This window comes from Rhipicephalus microplus, chromosome 3, assembly GCF_043290135.1.
Source record: "Rhipicephalus microplus isolate Deutch F79 chromosome 3, USDA_Rmic, whole genome shotgun sequence".
In the NCBI taxonomy this organism is placed as follows: domain Eukaryota; kingdom Metazoa; phylum Arthropoda; class Arachnida; order Ixodida; family Ixodidae; genus Rhipicephalus; species Rhipicephalus microplus.
The window spans coordinates 4,686,981-4,701,262 of NC_134702.1; the positions used below are offsets into that span (position 1 = coordinate 4,686,981).

General features: G+C 47.0%; 1 protein-coding gene across 1 annotated transcript in view; it reads left to right on the forward strand.

Annotated features, from left to right (window-relative positions):
• LOC119164028 (uncharacterized) overlaps positions 1 to 14,282 on the forward strand; it is a 95,348-nt gene that overhangs the window by 36,234 nt on the left and 44,832 nt on the right. The window lies entirely within an intron of this gene.

Below are 14,282 nucleotides of genomic sequence, written 5' to 3' on the forward strand. Positions count from 1 at the left end.
AAGCCGGAATCGGAAGGTTGCACGGCGGGCTTGTTGGCGGACTTGTTGGCGGGCTCTCTCAAACAGCGCTTTGAGCTGTGCTACATCATAAGTGGCTACTGGCAAACTACAAAGAGAGGACAAGTATTCGCGATGGAATCATACGCCAGTTTTGTCGGCAGTCTACGATATCCACAACAAAGTGTTCCTCATATGAGCTTACATGCGCTCGTTTGTTTCATGAGAAACCCGAGTATAAGTAACGTTGTCACAACATTTATATCGGTGACGACTCAGTTTTATCACGCCAGTTTTGCGGAAGATAATAATAATGCTATCTGAAAGGCTTATTTGTTTTAACCACGTACTTTGCGCTTACTTTGCTTCTTTTAAGCAAGCGCAAAGAGCTTATATTACCAGGAGGCCGAGCCGGGGAGCCGAGATGAAGGGACGCGTGTACCTCCGAGTCGTGAACTCTACGCGAAAGGGGTTATCTTAAGCATATTAAAAAGTGCTAGTTGTATATATGGTTGATATATTAATCTGCGTGAATTTGTTGAAAACTGTTCTCGTTTTGTACGGACAGCATAAATTGTGCCACTTTCCAAATATTCCATTGGCGTAACGCTTTTGCAAGCCAGTAAATTTATGACGATGTTTTGTACTATAAGTGCAGTTTTTTCATCCATTGTCATGAGTGTACGCAGGCAGTGTTGCATTTTGTTTTAAGAAATTTAACTTGAATATGTATACAGTAAACACACACACACACACACACACACACACACACACATATATATATATATATATATATATATATATATATATATATATATATATATATATATATATATATATATATATATATATATATATATATATATATATATATATATATATATATATATATATATATATATATATATATATATATATATATATATATATATATATATATATATATATATATATATATATATATATATATATATATATATATATATATATATATATATATATATATATATATATATATATATATATATATATATATATATATATATATATATACATATATATATATATATATATATATATATATATATATATATATATATATATATATATATATATATTGTGAGACGACGTCAGGTACGAAGGAGCGACCGTTTTATTGTCAACCCAGACGCGCGAGCCAGCAACCGAACAAGCAGCGAGCCGCTACGATGATGATGATCACGGTGCTTTGTATGCGCAGGTGAAAGTGAAAATGATAAGCAACACAATCAGCGCTCACACTATTTCCCCCCTACACGAAAGCGGTCTGCAAGACGTTCATTTAGTAAGTGTATGAGCGCTGGATATAAGGTTTCAGGCGAGACACATGGACGATCTCGGTCCCGCGACGACGGCGATCAGAAGCCGAAGTAACCGGCGCGACGCGATAATTTACGGCCGATGTTCGTTCAAGCACGGTGTAAGGACCCAGGTATCTGTGAATGAATTTTTCACAGAGGCCGGGTGTGCGAACAGGTGTCCAGAGGAGCACTTCGTCGCCTGGGTAGAATGACACAACTCGACGTGTCGCATCACAACGAACTTTTCGCTGGGCCTGAATGGTAGAGGTGTTGGCGCGGGCGATTGTGCGGCAGTGGTTGACACGGGCAGCGAATTCTTCCGGAAGGGACGCAGATGGGACAGAAGGCGTGGACAAAAAGCTGGTGTCTAGAACAAAAGATGGTGCACGGCCATACACAAGAAAAAACGGGCTGTAACTTGTAGTGCGTTGTATGGCAGTGTTATAGGCAAACGTGACGAAAGGTAGTATTGTGTCCCAGTTCTTGTGATCGGGTTGGACATACATAGAGATCATGTCTGACAAGGTTCTATGAAAACGCTCAGTAAGACCATTGGTTTGCGGATGATATGCCGAGGTGGTCTTATGGATTGTGTCAGAGGCCTGTAAAACTTCAGCGAGCACACGAGAAAGAAATGTCTTGCCACGGTCACTCAGAAGAACACGAGGGGCGCCGTGGCGCAGGATAATGGCACGCAGAACAAAGTCGGCTACTTCGCTGGCAGCTCCAGTAGGAAGAGCTGCCGTCTCAGCGTAGCGAGTAAGATGGTCTACGGCAGTAACAATCCAGCGGTGACCGGCGGCGGTAAGCGGAAGGGGTCCGTATAAGTCTATGCCGACGAACTCGAAGGGAGCGGATGGGCACGGGAGAGGCTGTAGAGGGCCGGCGGGAAGAGATGTCGAACGTTTTCGGTGCTGACATGATGAACAGGAAGTGACGTACCTGGAAACACTAGTGGAGAGGCCAGGCCAGAAGCAGCGAGTCTTAATGCGATCGTAGGTTTTATGAAAACCCAAGTGGCCAGCCGTCGGGTCGTCATGAAAGGCTTCTAAGACTTGGAGTCGAAGTGAGCGAGGTATGACCGGGACCCATCGGCTACCGAGAGGATGGTAAGTTTGTCGAAGTAGCGTTCCGTCATGAAGTTTGAAACGCGTGAGTTGTCGTCGCAAGCGGCTGTTGGGAGCACGAGATGAGCCGGTGAGCCGATCGATGATTGTACGGCAGTATGTGTCTGCACGTTGGAGCGAGGTGAGGTCTGCGGATTGAAGGAAGTCATCCGGTGCAGTGGGCTCGATGGGACTAAGACTGGTCATCTGCGTGGTCTCTTGGCTGGGAGGTGCTGCGCAGCAGGTAGATGCGTCATGATTTTGCAACAGCGGACAGCGTGACAAAGCGTCGGCATCTTGGTGTTTGCGGCCCGACCGGTATGTGACACTGTAGTCATACTCCTGCAGTCGGAGCACCCAACGACCGAGGCGTCCTGACAAGTTTTTTTAATGATGACAACCAACAGAGCGCATGATGATCCGTGACGATCGTGAAGCGGCGGCCATACAAATAGGGGCGAAATTTTTGCACGGACCATACGATAGCGAGACATTCCTGTTCAGTGATGCTGTAATTGCGTTCCGCTGGGGAGAGAGTACGGCTCGCGTAAGCCACGACTTGCTCTTGTGAAGCCTGGTCACGCTGCAGCAGAACAGCGCCGATTCCGTGCCCACTTGCGTCAGTGTGTAATATAGTAGGGGCTGTGGGATCAAAATGGCGAAGAACTGGCCCTGACGTGAGGCATCGCTTCAGGGTCTGGAAAGCAGCTTCACAGTCATCTGTCCAAAGAAATGATGCACTTGTGGTCAGGAGTTTGTGAAGAGGAGCCGCGATAGTGGCAAAATCACGGACAAAACGGCGGAAGTAAGAGGCTAAGCCGAGGAAGCTGCGAAGGTCTTTGAGCGTGGTGGGCTTAGGAAAGTGCAGCACAGCGGCCACTTTGTCGGGATCAGGTTCGATGCCAAGCTTGCTGACAACGTGGCCTAACACTTTGATGCTGCGGCTCGCAAACCGACACTTCTTGGTATTTAGCTGGAGACCGGCTTTGGCTAGACATGTGAGCACCTCGTCTAGACGTTCTAGGTGTTGCGAGAAGCTGGATGAAAAGATGACGATGTCATCCAGGTAACAAAGACAGGTCTTCCATTTTAGGCCACGCAGCACCGTATCGATCATCCGCTCAAATGTGGCTGGGGCATTGCAGAGCCCAAAAGGCATCACATTGAATTCGAAGAGACCATCAGGAGTAGCAAACGCTGTCTTCTCTTTATCAGACTCATGCATCGGGATCTGCCAATACCCAGATCGTAGGTCGAGACTTGAGAAATATTCTGCACCCTGTAAGGTGTCAAGTGCATCGTCAATTCGAGGCATAGGATATACATCCTTGCGCGTAATTTTGTTTAGTGCCCTGTAATCAACGCAAAATCGCACTGATCCGTCCCTTTTCTTAACTAGGACAACAGGAGAAGACCAAGGGCTTGTGGAAGGTCTGATAACGTTGCGTGCGAGCATGTCATTGACTTGTTCCTCGATGACCTTGCGTTCTGAAGACGACACGCGGTAAGGGCGACGGCGGATAATACGAGAACCGTCTGTGGCGATGTGATGAGAGGTCACCGTAGTTTGACCTCGAACAAACGTCAAAACAAGTCTTGTGTTTTGTTAAAAGGGCCATTAAGTCATTAGTTTGCGTTGGAGTGAGATATGGACTCAAAGTGGCTTTAAGCGCATTAGATGAGCCTCCTGGTGGCGTACACTTAGCGACTGACGGCGGAGACGATACAGTGACGACACATACCGGTGCTATGTCGATAAGGCTGGCAACAGTGGACCCCTCTGGCAGTAGTTGTGGCTCTGTTGTCGTGTTGTAGGCGGTGAGACTGGCATGACCATGCGAAAACCGCACTAGACAACATGCGATGGCGATTCCTCGGAAAATGCAGCGCTGATCGGGGACAACCACTGCGTCACCGTCAATGGTATCGCTGGATCTAATGGTGAGGATACGTTCTTGGGCCGGGGGCAGTACAAAGTCTGCAGCTGCAACAAGGTGAGGCGACGAAAAATCGTAAGCACTAGAATTTTCAGTGTCCGTAATGCGAATAACGGGCGGACCACACGAAATGACAGCGGAAGCGGCTGACAGGAAGTCCCAGCCCAATATAATCGGATGAGCACATGAAGAAAGCACAGCCAATTGTATATGGTGACGAATTCCGTCGATCAGAACACGAACAGTGCATTGTCCAATAGGGTAAATTCTATTTTCATTAGCACCACATAACACCGGACCAACATATGGAGTTTGCACTTTTCGTAGACGATGACATAGTTCGCGATCAATGACCGAAATGGCTGCTCCAGTGTCCACGAGTGCGTCAACCGAAATGCCTTCTACACAAACAGTTAGTAAATTTGCAGGGCGCGCAGGAGGAATTGGGACAATTCGACGACAGGCAGTTTCTCCTCCAAAAACTGCAGCTGCTAGTTTTCCGAGTGGCTGTCGAGGGGCATCAGGGCAGAACGTAAAGGCGAAGTAGTACGGCGGAAGGGCGATGGTGAACGACGGCGGGGTGAGCGGGAAGAACGAGGTTCACCGTGGGACAAAGGAGGCGAAGGCGAACGTCGTGACGAGGGAATGTAGGTTCCTGGAACGTAGGGGTCAGACCGCGCAGCCCGGTCACTCTCGTACGAAGAATAACCTCGTCGTTCATCTTGCTGGCGCCGACGGCAAAAGCGGGAGATATGTCCTCTTATGCCACAGTAGTAACAGACGGGGCGCGCAGGGCGCCAGGCAGGGAAGTGTGGTTGTGGTGGTGCCTTGGCTGCCATCGCAGCCAAATGGTCGTATACGACGTCCGTAGTTACAGGTGGAGTAGGTGGAGGAGGCCGTGACACGACTTCGGCATACGTAGGCACATGTAAGGGCACAGGCGGCGGGGCACGTGCGACGCTCGTCATCGACGCCAATTCGTCCTTTATAATTTCCCGCAGGTTAGGAGGGGGTGAGCGGGCAGGTGAAGTCGGTGCGCTGGCAGGAACAAGGCTGTGAAGTTCCTCTCTCACTATGGTGCGAATTAGAGCTCGCAGCTCATGCTCGCCAGTAAGACGAGTGTCATAGGAGGCGTGTGGAAGGCGCATTGAGTAAAGTGCGTCCAGGCGCTGGCAGGTGGTAATAATGTCCTGAACTGTTGTCGGGCTCTGCATGACAAGAGCATTAAAGGCGACGGAGTTGATGCCTTTCATTACTTGCCGAATACGATCGGCCTCCGGCATGTCCTTTTGGGCGCGGCGGCAGAGGGCCAGAACGTCTTCAATGTACGATGTGTACGATTCGTCAGGCCCCTGGATGCGGGTAGCGAGCTTCTGTTTAGCTACCTCAGAGCGTCCTGTAGAAGTGCCGAATATTTGACGCAGCTGCACCGTGAATGCTGACCAATCAGGAAAGTCGCGTTCGTGGTTATGATACCACGTCTTAGCAACCTCCTTCAGATAAAAGGGTACATAGCGCAGCTTATGTGCCTCATCCCAGTAATTGCAAGCACTGGTACGGTCGTAACTGTCCAGCCATTCTTCTACGTCCTCACCGCGAAGGCCAGAAAACACTGGAGGGTCTCGTTGCGAGGTACTCACGGTGTGGTGAGGCCCAGCAGGCTGAGCGGGTGGTGCGAAGAAGGCGGTAGGGGGTGGGTCGTTTTGCGCCATCACTGTTGGCAAGCACAGCCGTCGACCTGATCGGAGCTCCAGGGGTGACCGGTAGTGCACGAGGACTTGGGAATCACAGCACGCTCCACCACTTGTGAGACGACGTCAGGTACGAAGGAGCGACCGTTTTATTGTCAACCCAGACGCGCGAGCCAGCAACCGAACAAGCAGCGAGCCGCTACGATGATGATGATCACGGTGCTTTGTATGCGCAGGTGAAAGTGAAAATGATAAGCAACACAATCAGCGCTCACAATATATATATATATATATATATATATATATATATATATATATATCCACCCGTACATGCATTTACATCACACGTCACCGCCCCCGCCCCGGCCATTAACAATATCCATGTCATTTCTTTTAGAACAGCGCCGCTATTTTGTCGCGGTGTATTTCTCGTCTTATTACTATTACGTTAGACTTGAACTAATTTTGAGACCTCATAGTGTCTAAAAAGTGAAAATTACAGTGCGCATTCGTACAGAGACACGCTATATTCAGGTTTGCCAACTAGTTCGGCGCAGGGCTACCCTAGATTTTTTTTTTTGAGTGGATGGAGTGTGCAGCAGAACGACAAACTTTGGCATAGGTCAGTAGGGTTGAGAGCTGGGCTAGTTGGTGAGACATCATTTAACCATATGGTGTAGTAGCGCAAATTCACGGGGACGAAGAGGACAAGTAGCGAGTGTCGTGTTTTCTTGTCCTCTTCGTCCCCGTGAATTTGCGCTACTACACCATATGGTTGGCATAGGTGGTCACTGTTAATGCATGTAAGTATTTTAGTATACCCTGAAAAGTTGACTTATGAAGCAATTTCGTGGTGTAGGCGGTTCATATTTCTTTCCTCTCCCTTCCCTACTTGCGGCCTCCTGGCTCTGTGTGCGTTTGACACGGTATTTTGTTCCTCTCACATCTTTCTGAGCTCAGCCAACTTCCGATAAATCGGCTCAGTTATTCTGAATATTGTAGACGTCTAACCAACGAAGAAATAGCCAAGACAGAAAAAAATCAAAATAAGACAAGCTCGTCCTAAATAATGTTCGATATCTCACAAGGCCTTTATGGAGCTCAAATTCAGTACATTAGCGTGTCATACGTCAAGGGTTATGTTAGACATGAATGATGGGTAGGTACGAAGCAATATTCATCAAAAAAGCGTGCTGGAGGAGCCAAAGTGCAAAACAGTTCCTGCGCGAAGCGCGGCTCTTCAAGTACTACTCGACTGCAGTGCCGCCGCTACGGGCAACACGGAAGGCATCAGGCGGCGAGGCGCGGTCCCGCCACTCACACGTTTAGTAAACTCTTACTTCCCTATTCTAGCCACTGTATCTATGGGAGCTGCAACGCTCAGCACTTCAGCGAGCATGGGAATGATGGGTAATACACAAATTTGTCTAATCTTCGTACTTCTGGCTCCTTGTGTGCATCTGTGGCATAGAGCTGTTTTATCACAAAACAAAAATCCGCAAATGTTCAGTGGTTGCGCTTCACCACGTTAATTTTTTAGGCCCACCATTGCAAATAGGGTCACGAAGTTAAAAATGGTTTGTTCTTTCATTCAGAACAAAATCGAAACACAACAATAAACGAAACCACAAGTGCGATTCGCCGCCCGCAAGCATACGAAGAGTAAGAAAATTCGTGTACTGCCCATAATTCCCATGGTCGCTGAAGGATCGCAGCGCCAGATTTCCCTAACTTTAGAAAACTATGAGCCGGCCCAGAAGCGTACACTAAGACGGCTACGGTGCACTTCGCACGAATATTTCGCATTGTAGCAAGTGACCAAATTGTCACAAGCTACCGTCAAGACTTCAATCCAATCCTTCGATATGATATGAGACAAAATACGGCCGCTCTCTCACTCTCCGCGTGAGATTACAATGTAAGAAATTTGCCCGAATCTACATGTTACACTGTAAATGTCGTCGAAAGACGATAGTCTTGCGTCTGGAGAGAGTAAACCAAACGTTTATTTGATGTCCTGCGCAAGAAAATCGGAGAATGGTATTCACTGATAGAGTGCCTCGAGCGTGTAGCGGAGGCGAACAAGCACATCTAGGCTCGTTAGACACAAGTGCCATCTGGCAGTTATCTTCGAAAACGAAGGCGTGCAGCCCGCGGAGAAAGATGCGCGCCAGTCTCGGAGGTGATAAGGTGTAGAACGCAAAGCGACGGGCAGGTGCCACCACCGTGACGTCGTAGCAAAGCGTTGGAAACACCTTTTTGAGCATCGCGTTGCACTGTCAGCGCAGCGCGATTAAACGCTACATTCCTTAGAGTTAATTTTGTGTGCCTCTTCTAGTATAAAGGCAGACATATAAAACATCGAAGCGTTGTTGTGGCGCCTCAGATATGAGCAATAATTGCTTTTTAATTGACAATCGCACAACTATGAATGTCTAGACCTTGAGCAATATTGGTGGGCGCTGCGGATGGTGTTGGCCGTTTAGTGCCGTTTGAGGTAGACAAATGTACAGAGAGACAGACAGACAGAGAGACAGAGCAAAACTTTTCCGTCAAAGGTCCCCAAGAAAGACTATCGTCTTTAAAGAAGTAGTCGATACCTTGCATGCACTCCTTGAAGTACGTGCGGATAACAAGCACCGAGAGCAAACTCCAACAGAACCGACGACTTCCGGCCGACAAGCCATCTTTTCTAGTTTTCCAGAAAAGCGCGACGCGACAAGTGGCGGCGACGGATGGGTCTCCGCGGCAGCAAATCCTGCAGCTCGTCGCGGTCTAGAGGAACTCGCGTGCATGTGGGTAGGGCTTTATATTGATGTCCTGACACAAGGACGTATTCGTGTTAGTTCCATGTTGTTTCCGAAAGCCGTTCACAAATATAGGTGCAGTATACGCTTGGCGATAATCACTACCGGAATTTCGAAGGACATAGATTAACTGCTTTTCTTATCCTGCATACCTAGCTAAAGAGGCCTTGTTTATTACTTGTTTAAAAATAAAAGGAAGGATAACAGAGGAAGCAAAAAGTATAAAACAAACAAGCCTTGGCACTATCCGCAAGTTAACAATTTGTAGTATAGCGGCACGCTAAGGCTTCTTGGCTAGCGTTCTTATACGCTATCCAGCACACGTTATCAAGTGTTCGCTATGTCTTCGCCTACATAGTAGTAATATCAGATCACCGCCTTGCTCAACCATAGTAAAAATTATTCTTCGGATTGGGTTCCATTACCTAGCAACTGTCCTCGGGTCGTTTTCTATAGTTTTGCTCTTCGCGCAGAGTGGGTGGTGGGGTGTGGTGCAAAGCACTCGAGTGGTGCCATTTTTGTTGAAAGAGACTGAAGACCCATGGTTTCTTAGTATGTTGTAACGTTAAGGCTTTGAGATTGCATTTGACAGTTTTAGCAAAGGCGTATACCACTGCGCATATATTTAGCGTTTCATGCCAGTGCAGGATATCGCATATAAATTACGTTCTTTTAATGAGCGCGTCTTAACAACACCCACTCAAATCGGCTGCAAAACGATGGAGACGCCGTCGCGCTCCTCTCACGCGGATCTACAACGCTACGACAGATGTGTTGGGGCACGGGGACAGAGGCAACGGTCGCAGCAAATGTCTCGTCGCGCCGTGTACCGTTCAGGCCGCTACGCACGACCACCACCACGAAGAAACGCCGCACAGCGAGCGAGAGGGACCCTCTCCAAATGGCTGTTTTATTACCAGCAATTTAGTGCAAAGATATGAGTCGTTCTATACAACTAATAGTAAGTGACGTAATTATCCTGGACAACGATTAGCTAATACAAGGTATAAAATATACTGATTAATGGCCGCAAATGGTGCACTTGTAAAATAATCTATTAAACAAACAAACGAAAAAAGAACCAAGTCTGATACGCCGACTTACCCTCAGGCCCGTGCTATCGCGATAGCGCACCCCTCTGATCAGAATAAGCAGAACAGACAGAAACATACGGCGCACGATCGCGAGGCGCGACTGCCGAGGCCCCGATGAGACGGCGTAATCACCAGCCCGCAGAGACGAAGGAAAAAAGATCGGCACCAACTAGAGAGGCCAAAACGCGTACGCACCTTCCGAGGTCCCGGAGTGGAACCCTGCGCCCGCTTGTTGGGAGCGCGCGAGCAAGGCCCGTATCCCGACCAAATTAGGCCAATGGGATACCGTGTAAAACCTTTCAAGGACGGTGTGGCAGTGCAGTGACAGTGATTTATGAGCAGCTCCCTTGTGGGTTTTCGATGTTATGGAATGTGCATGCGTACTTCTAGGCATGTTTAATGCAAGTGTTTCGTGCGGTCTTATCTCGGACGTCCATAATGTGTTGTTTCTGTGGAGGTTTTGACAGTTTCTTTATCGAGTGGACGACTGACGAATGTTATCGCCATGCCGGGTGCGGTTATAAGCTTTCAGGTATGCTGAATAAAACTCAGTTGTGTGCCTCTTGTCCATGTTCCTGTTTCATAGCATCAAGTATGAGCCCACTTGCCCAAGCACATGTCTTGCTAATGGGTGCTTGCTTTCAAGCGCAGTAAAAGTAAATAATGTGTCGACGATGCCGAATCTAGAACACTATTTCTGAGCAATGCATACCACTGTGGCTGAATTTCTCTAAGCTTCACTCGAATTCCACAACACGCAACTTTCTGAAACAAGTTTTACATGAATGAACTAGATTTTAGATGACAACAACTCCTAACTTCTTGTGCAAAGTTTGTAAGAAGCGTCGTGCTATTTGGAACAAAAGTTACGCAATGCAAAACCGAAGCTTTTGCTTCCTATCATTCACATGGTGGTTGAAGTGCCCCTCACGGAGCCCCGCACAGAACCAGATTACCCTCTAGGTTTTGTAGTATAAAAGTCTGTGCGTACACCGCAGACACTAATACAACGTTCCTGTGGCGAGAGGCAGAGAAATGTACGTGTGCGATCTCGCCCCTTTGTTCTCCAGGATCGAAGCGACGGCTGCCTAATCTAGCATGCATCTCGAGCTGGCACGAGAAGCGCAGCACTGCGACTGAAAAGTGATGGTGATGATGAAGGATGGAAATGAAGGTGCTACATTCCAGTAAATTAAACGCCATCGAAAAACGTCACTTAGCATCATCGGGCGTGGACTAAGAGGCTAAAGGAACCGACAACTGACCATAACGTGTGCTGACATCCTGCTGGAAATGGAATAGACCCTTCAGAAAATTCAGTCTGGCAACATGGCTCTTCCACCATATTTTGTTCACTCGTGTGTGCTGGCGGGCTGTGTGTCCCATCGACGCCGATGAGCGTTTTTTGCAGCGTACGCGAACACCACTTGCGTTTCTGCAGGATGTGTACCGCGTTTGGACGGTACGTCAATGAGCGTTCCTTGGGTGAACAAGACATGGTGGGAAAAATGTGTTTTTAGTTTCGTTCGATAGCTGGCGCTGAATTTTCAAAAGGGTCTATTGTGGACAACCTTACGGTTAGGTTTTGGCGATGTCACGTCAGGCTACTAAGCTGACCGCTCTGTTTGCGTAACTAAGCGAACAGTGATACGATGGACGTATCATCAAGGATACGGTGGGTTAGTCCACTCAGCGTATCATGACCGTGTCACGAGGTAAAAAAAAGAAAATTTTTGTCTCACAGCCGAAAACGGTGGTGCTCATGTGCGTTACGTCAAATGGTATCTATGTCGTCATAGATTTAAGCATCGTTTTTGCGATCTGAGCGAGATATCTACTTTTAAATCGTGTTTAATTGTCAAAAAAATGCCATGTTGGTTAGCCTAGCGAGAGAGCCTTCAAGCTGCATTATGGAGTCGTTCACTTTGCTGTGCGTAGTTTAATGCTCTCACTGTGCACCGCACCTACTGTTTGAAATGAGAACATGCATGCTACTATGCATACCAACTTAATTTTTTTAGAAGTACACAAAGGCAGAAGGAGATAAAAACACAAAAAACATAGATGATAGAAAAAAAAATTTAGGAAGAAAAAAAGAGAAAATCTGAAAAAGCAGACAAGCAACAGCCACGGCTACCTCGGTGCCTTCAGCCCCGTTGTCTCTTCAGCATTGTGCTTGCCGTGCATATTAGCCTACTTTATTTCTTATTTTTTGTGATCTATCGTGTTCTTTTCAGGTTAAAGGCAACCCTCGTTCTCACAAACCTACGAACAGCACAATTTAGTTTACCCACTACATCTATGTATATCTCAATGCTTGGGTCTCCCCACATTGAAAAATATTTATCATTTTTTTTCCTTTCCATTAGGGTTGTTTCATGACCACAATCTATTTCTGTGCTTCCTAGGGGAGCTGCATTAGGCAGAATTGATTTTTCTTTTGAGAATTACTGTCCTCTTTGAAAACACGTTCCATGGTGTGCTTGTCTTTCCTATATTCGAAGTTGAGCCTCCCATAGCATAAAGGAAAGCCTGTCATATGCGCCAATAACAACATCGAAATATTGCGCCAATTGTTCTCCATAAACAGAAATGTCTACAGTGTTTCTTCATTAAGAGTAGCCGATAATTTTTTTTTCATCCAGGAGGTGACCAAGTGACGAAGGGCGTGCATCCATTTTTACATGCTCGCGAAAGGCTAGGCTGCCAATAAGGCCGTGTTTTCCGAGATAATGAGGCCTTAATATTCAGCACTCGCACCTTGAACGTAGTGAGCAAGGAACTACACAGTTAGCGGTCGGGCCACGACTCCTTTTTCGTAGACTAGCTTTTCCCCAAAAACTCGGGCAAAGCGCAAGAATAAGCGTGATCTCAAATCCCGAATGGCCGTGTACGTGCATAATTGAACCCTTCCTAATTACACCACCCGCACGGTTCCCTCTCAACTGTTAATCTTCGGGGCGCCAGAGACGAGCTCGGAGCTGAGGACATGGGCGAGCCAGAAATTTTGCTTTCTTTCCTGAAGGATGTATATTGAGCAGCTACAGAAACTTCAGTGTTTCTTTCAGAAATGCAGACCTCCATTGTTTACTGGTGTTCTATAAGGGAATCGGATCTGGTCAACAGGTGAGGTGGTCTTGCTTGTGATCGTACAGTTTCGCGTATGTACCCGATGCTGTAATTGACGGATTATAGCAGATGCAGTCCGTCACACAAATGACGCACATTTTTCATTACCCTGAAGATTATCGTTCACACAGCATGCACCGTACTTTCTAGGTTATAAGCGCCACATTTTTATAAGTACTCACCCCTCCCCCCTCATATTTGTGCAATTCTTGCGAGTTTCGAAGAACATAGACACCTATTTTTTCACTGACTACAGAAACTTGCTGCCCAGGGCCAACGAAGTTTGCGCCTAATGCAGTGCTTTAAAGTTAGTCTGAAGCTCCTCACCTAGAAATTAGGTTTACATTAACATATAGCCACTAAAATGATCGAAGTAAATGTTTGCTTGTGAACCAAATGGATCTGTGTTCTCTCCTAGCTTTATTGCTGCAACCCACAGCCGACAGTCTCAAAGAGGTTGTCGGATCCCCTGAATGTAGAGTTAGTGACGTAATTGTTGTTAGTGGACAATAAAATGAGTTGACCGCAACCAGTGTTGATATATCCACACCACGCAGCTACCTTGGGTGCACTTGAGCGCAGTGCTGGGCAGTATCGATGATAGTTCTTTGATATTACTCTATATACACATTGGGTATCTTGTAAGTGTACCGCGATACAACTCGCAAGACGAGTACCTGTATGTGCACTTCTGCTACGTGAAATAATGTATCACTTACGACAAGATGCGAGGTACTCTATCGCAGAATCACCATACCACACTAAAGGCGTTTGCTGAACTCCTGATGGAGGCGAAATGACAGTGGACCCATTGTCTGGGCACACTGAAGAAAAGCAGTGCCCAACATTTCCGGAGCCCTCGAACGACAGAGTGTGCTCCCCTCATAAAATTAACCATCGAGTGCTCTCATCGTCGTATGCTGTCGTCGTCGTTTGGTGTAACGCAGGCAAAGCCATTCGAACGCGTGCAAAGGAGAAGTGTTCTTCCTGTTGTTGTTCGAACGCATTTGTGATGGCAGAAATAAAAATAAATATTGACAAAAACCTGGAATAAGAATGGAGGATAGAGAGACATAATCAAAGAGACACAAAGAAGGCTGTGCATTTCTTTCAAGATAAGCACCCCCAGTGCGAAGGTGCCTTTTTAAGCACGAAAGTATATTATGCCGGGGTCCACCATG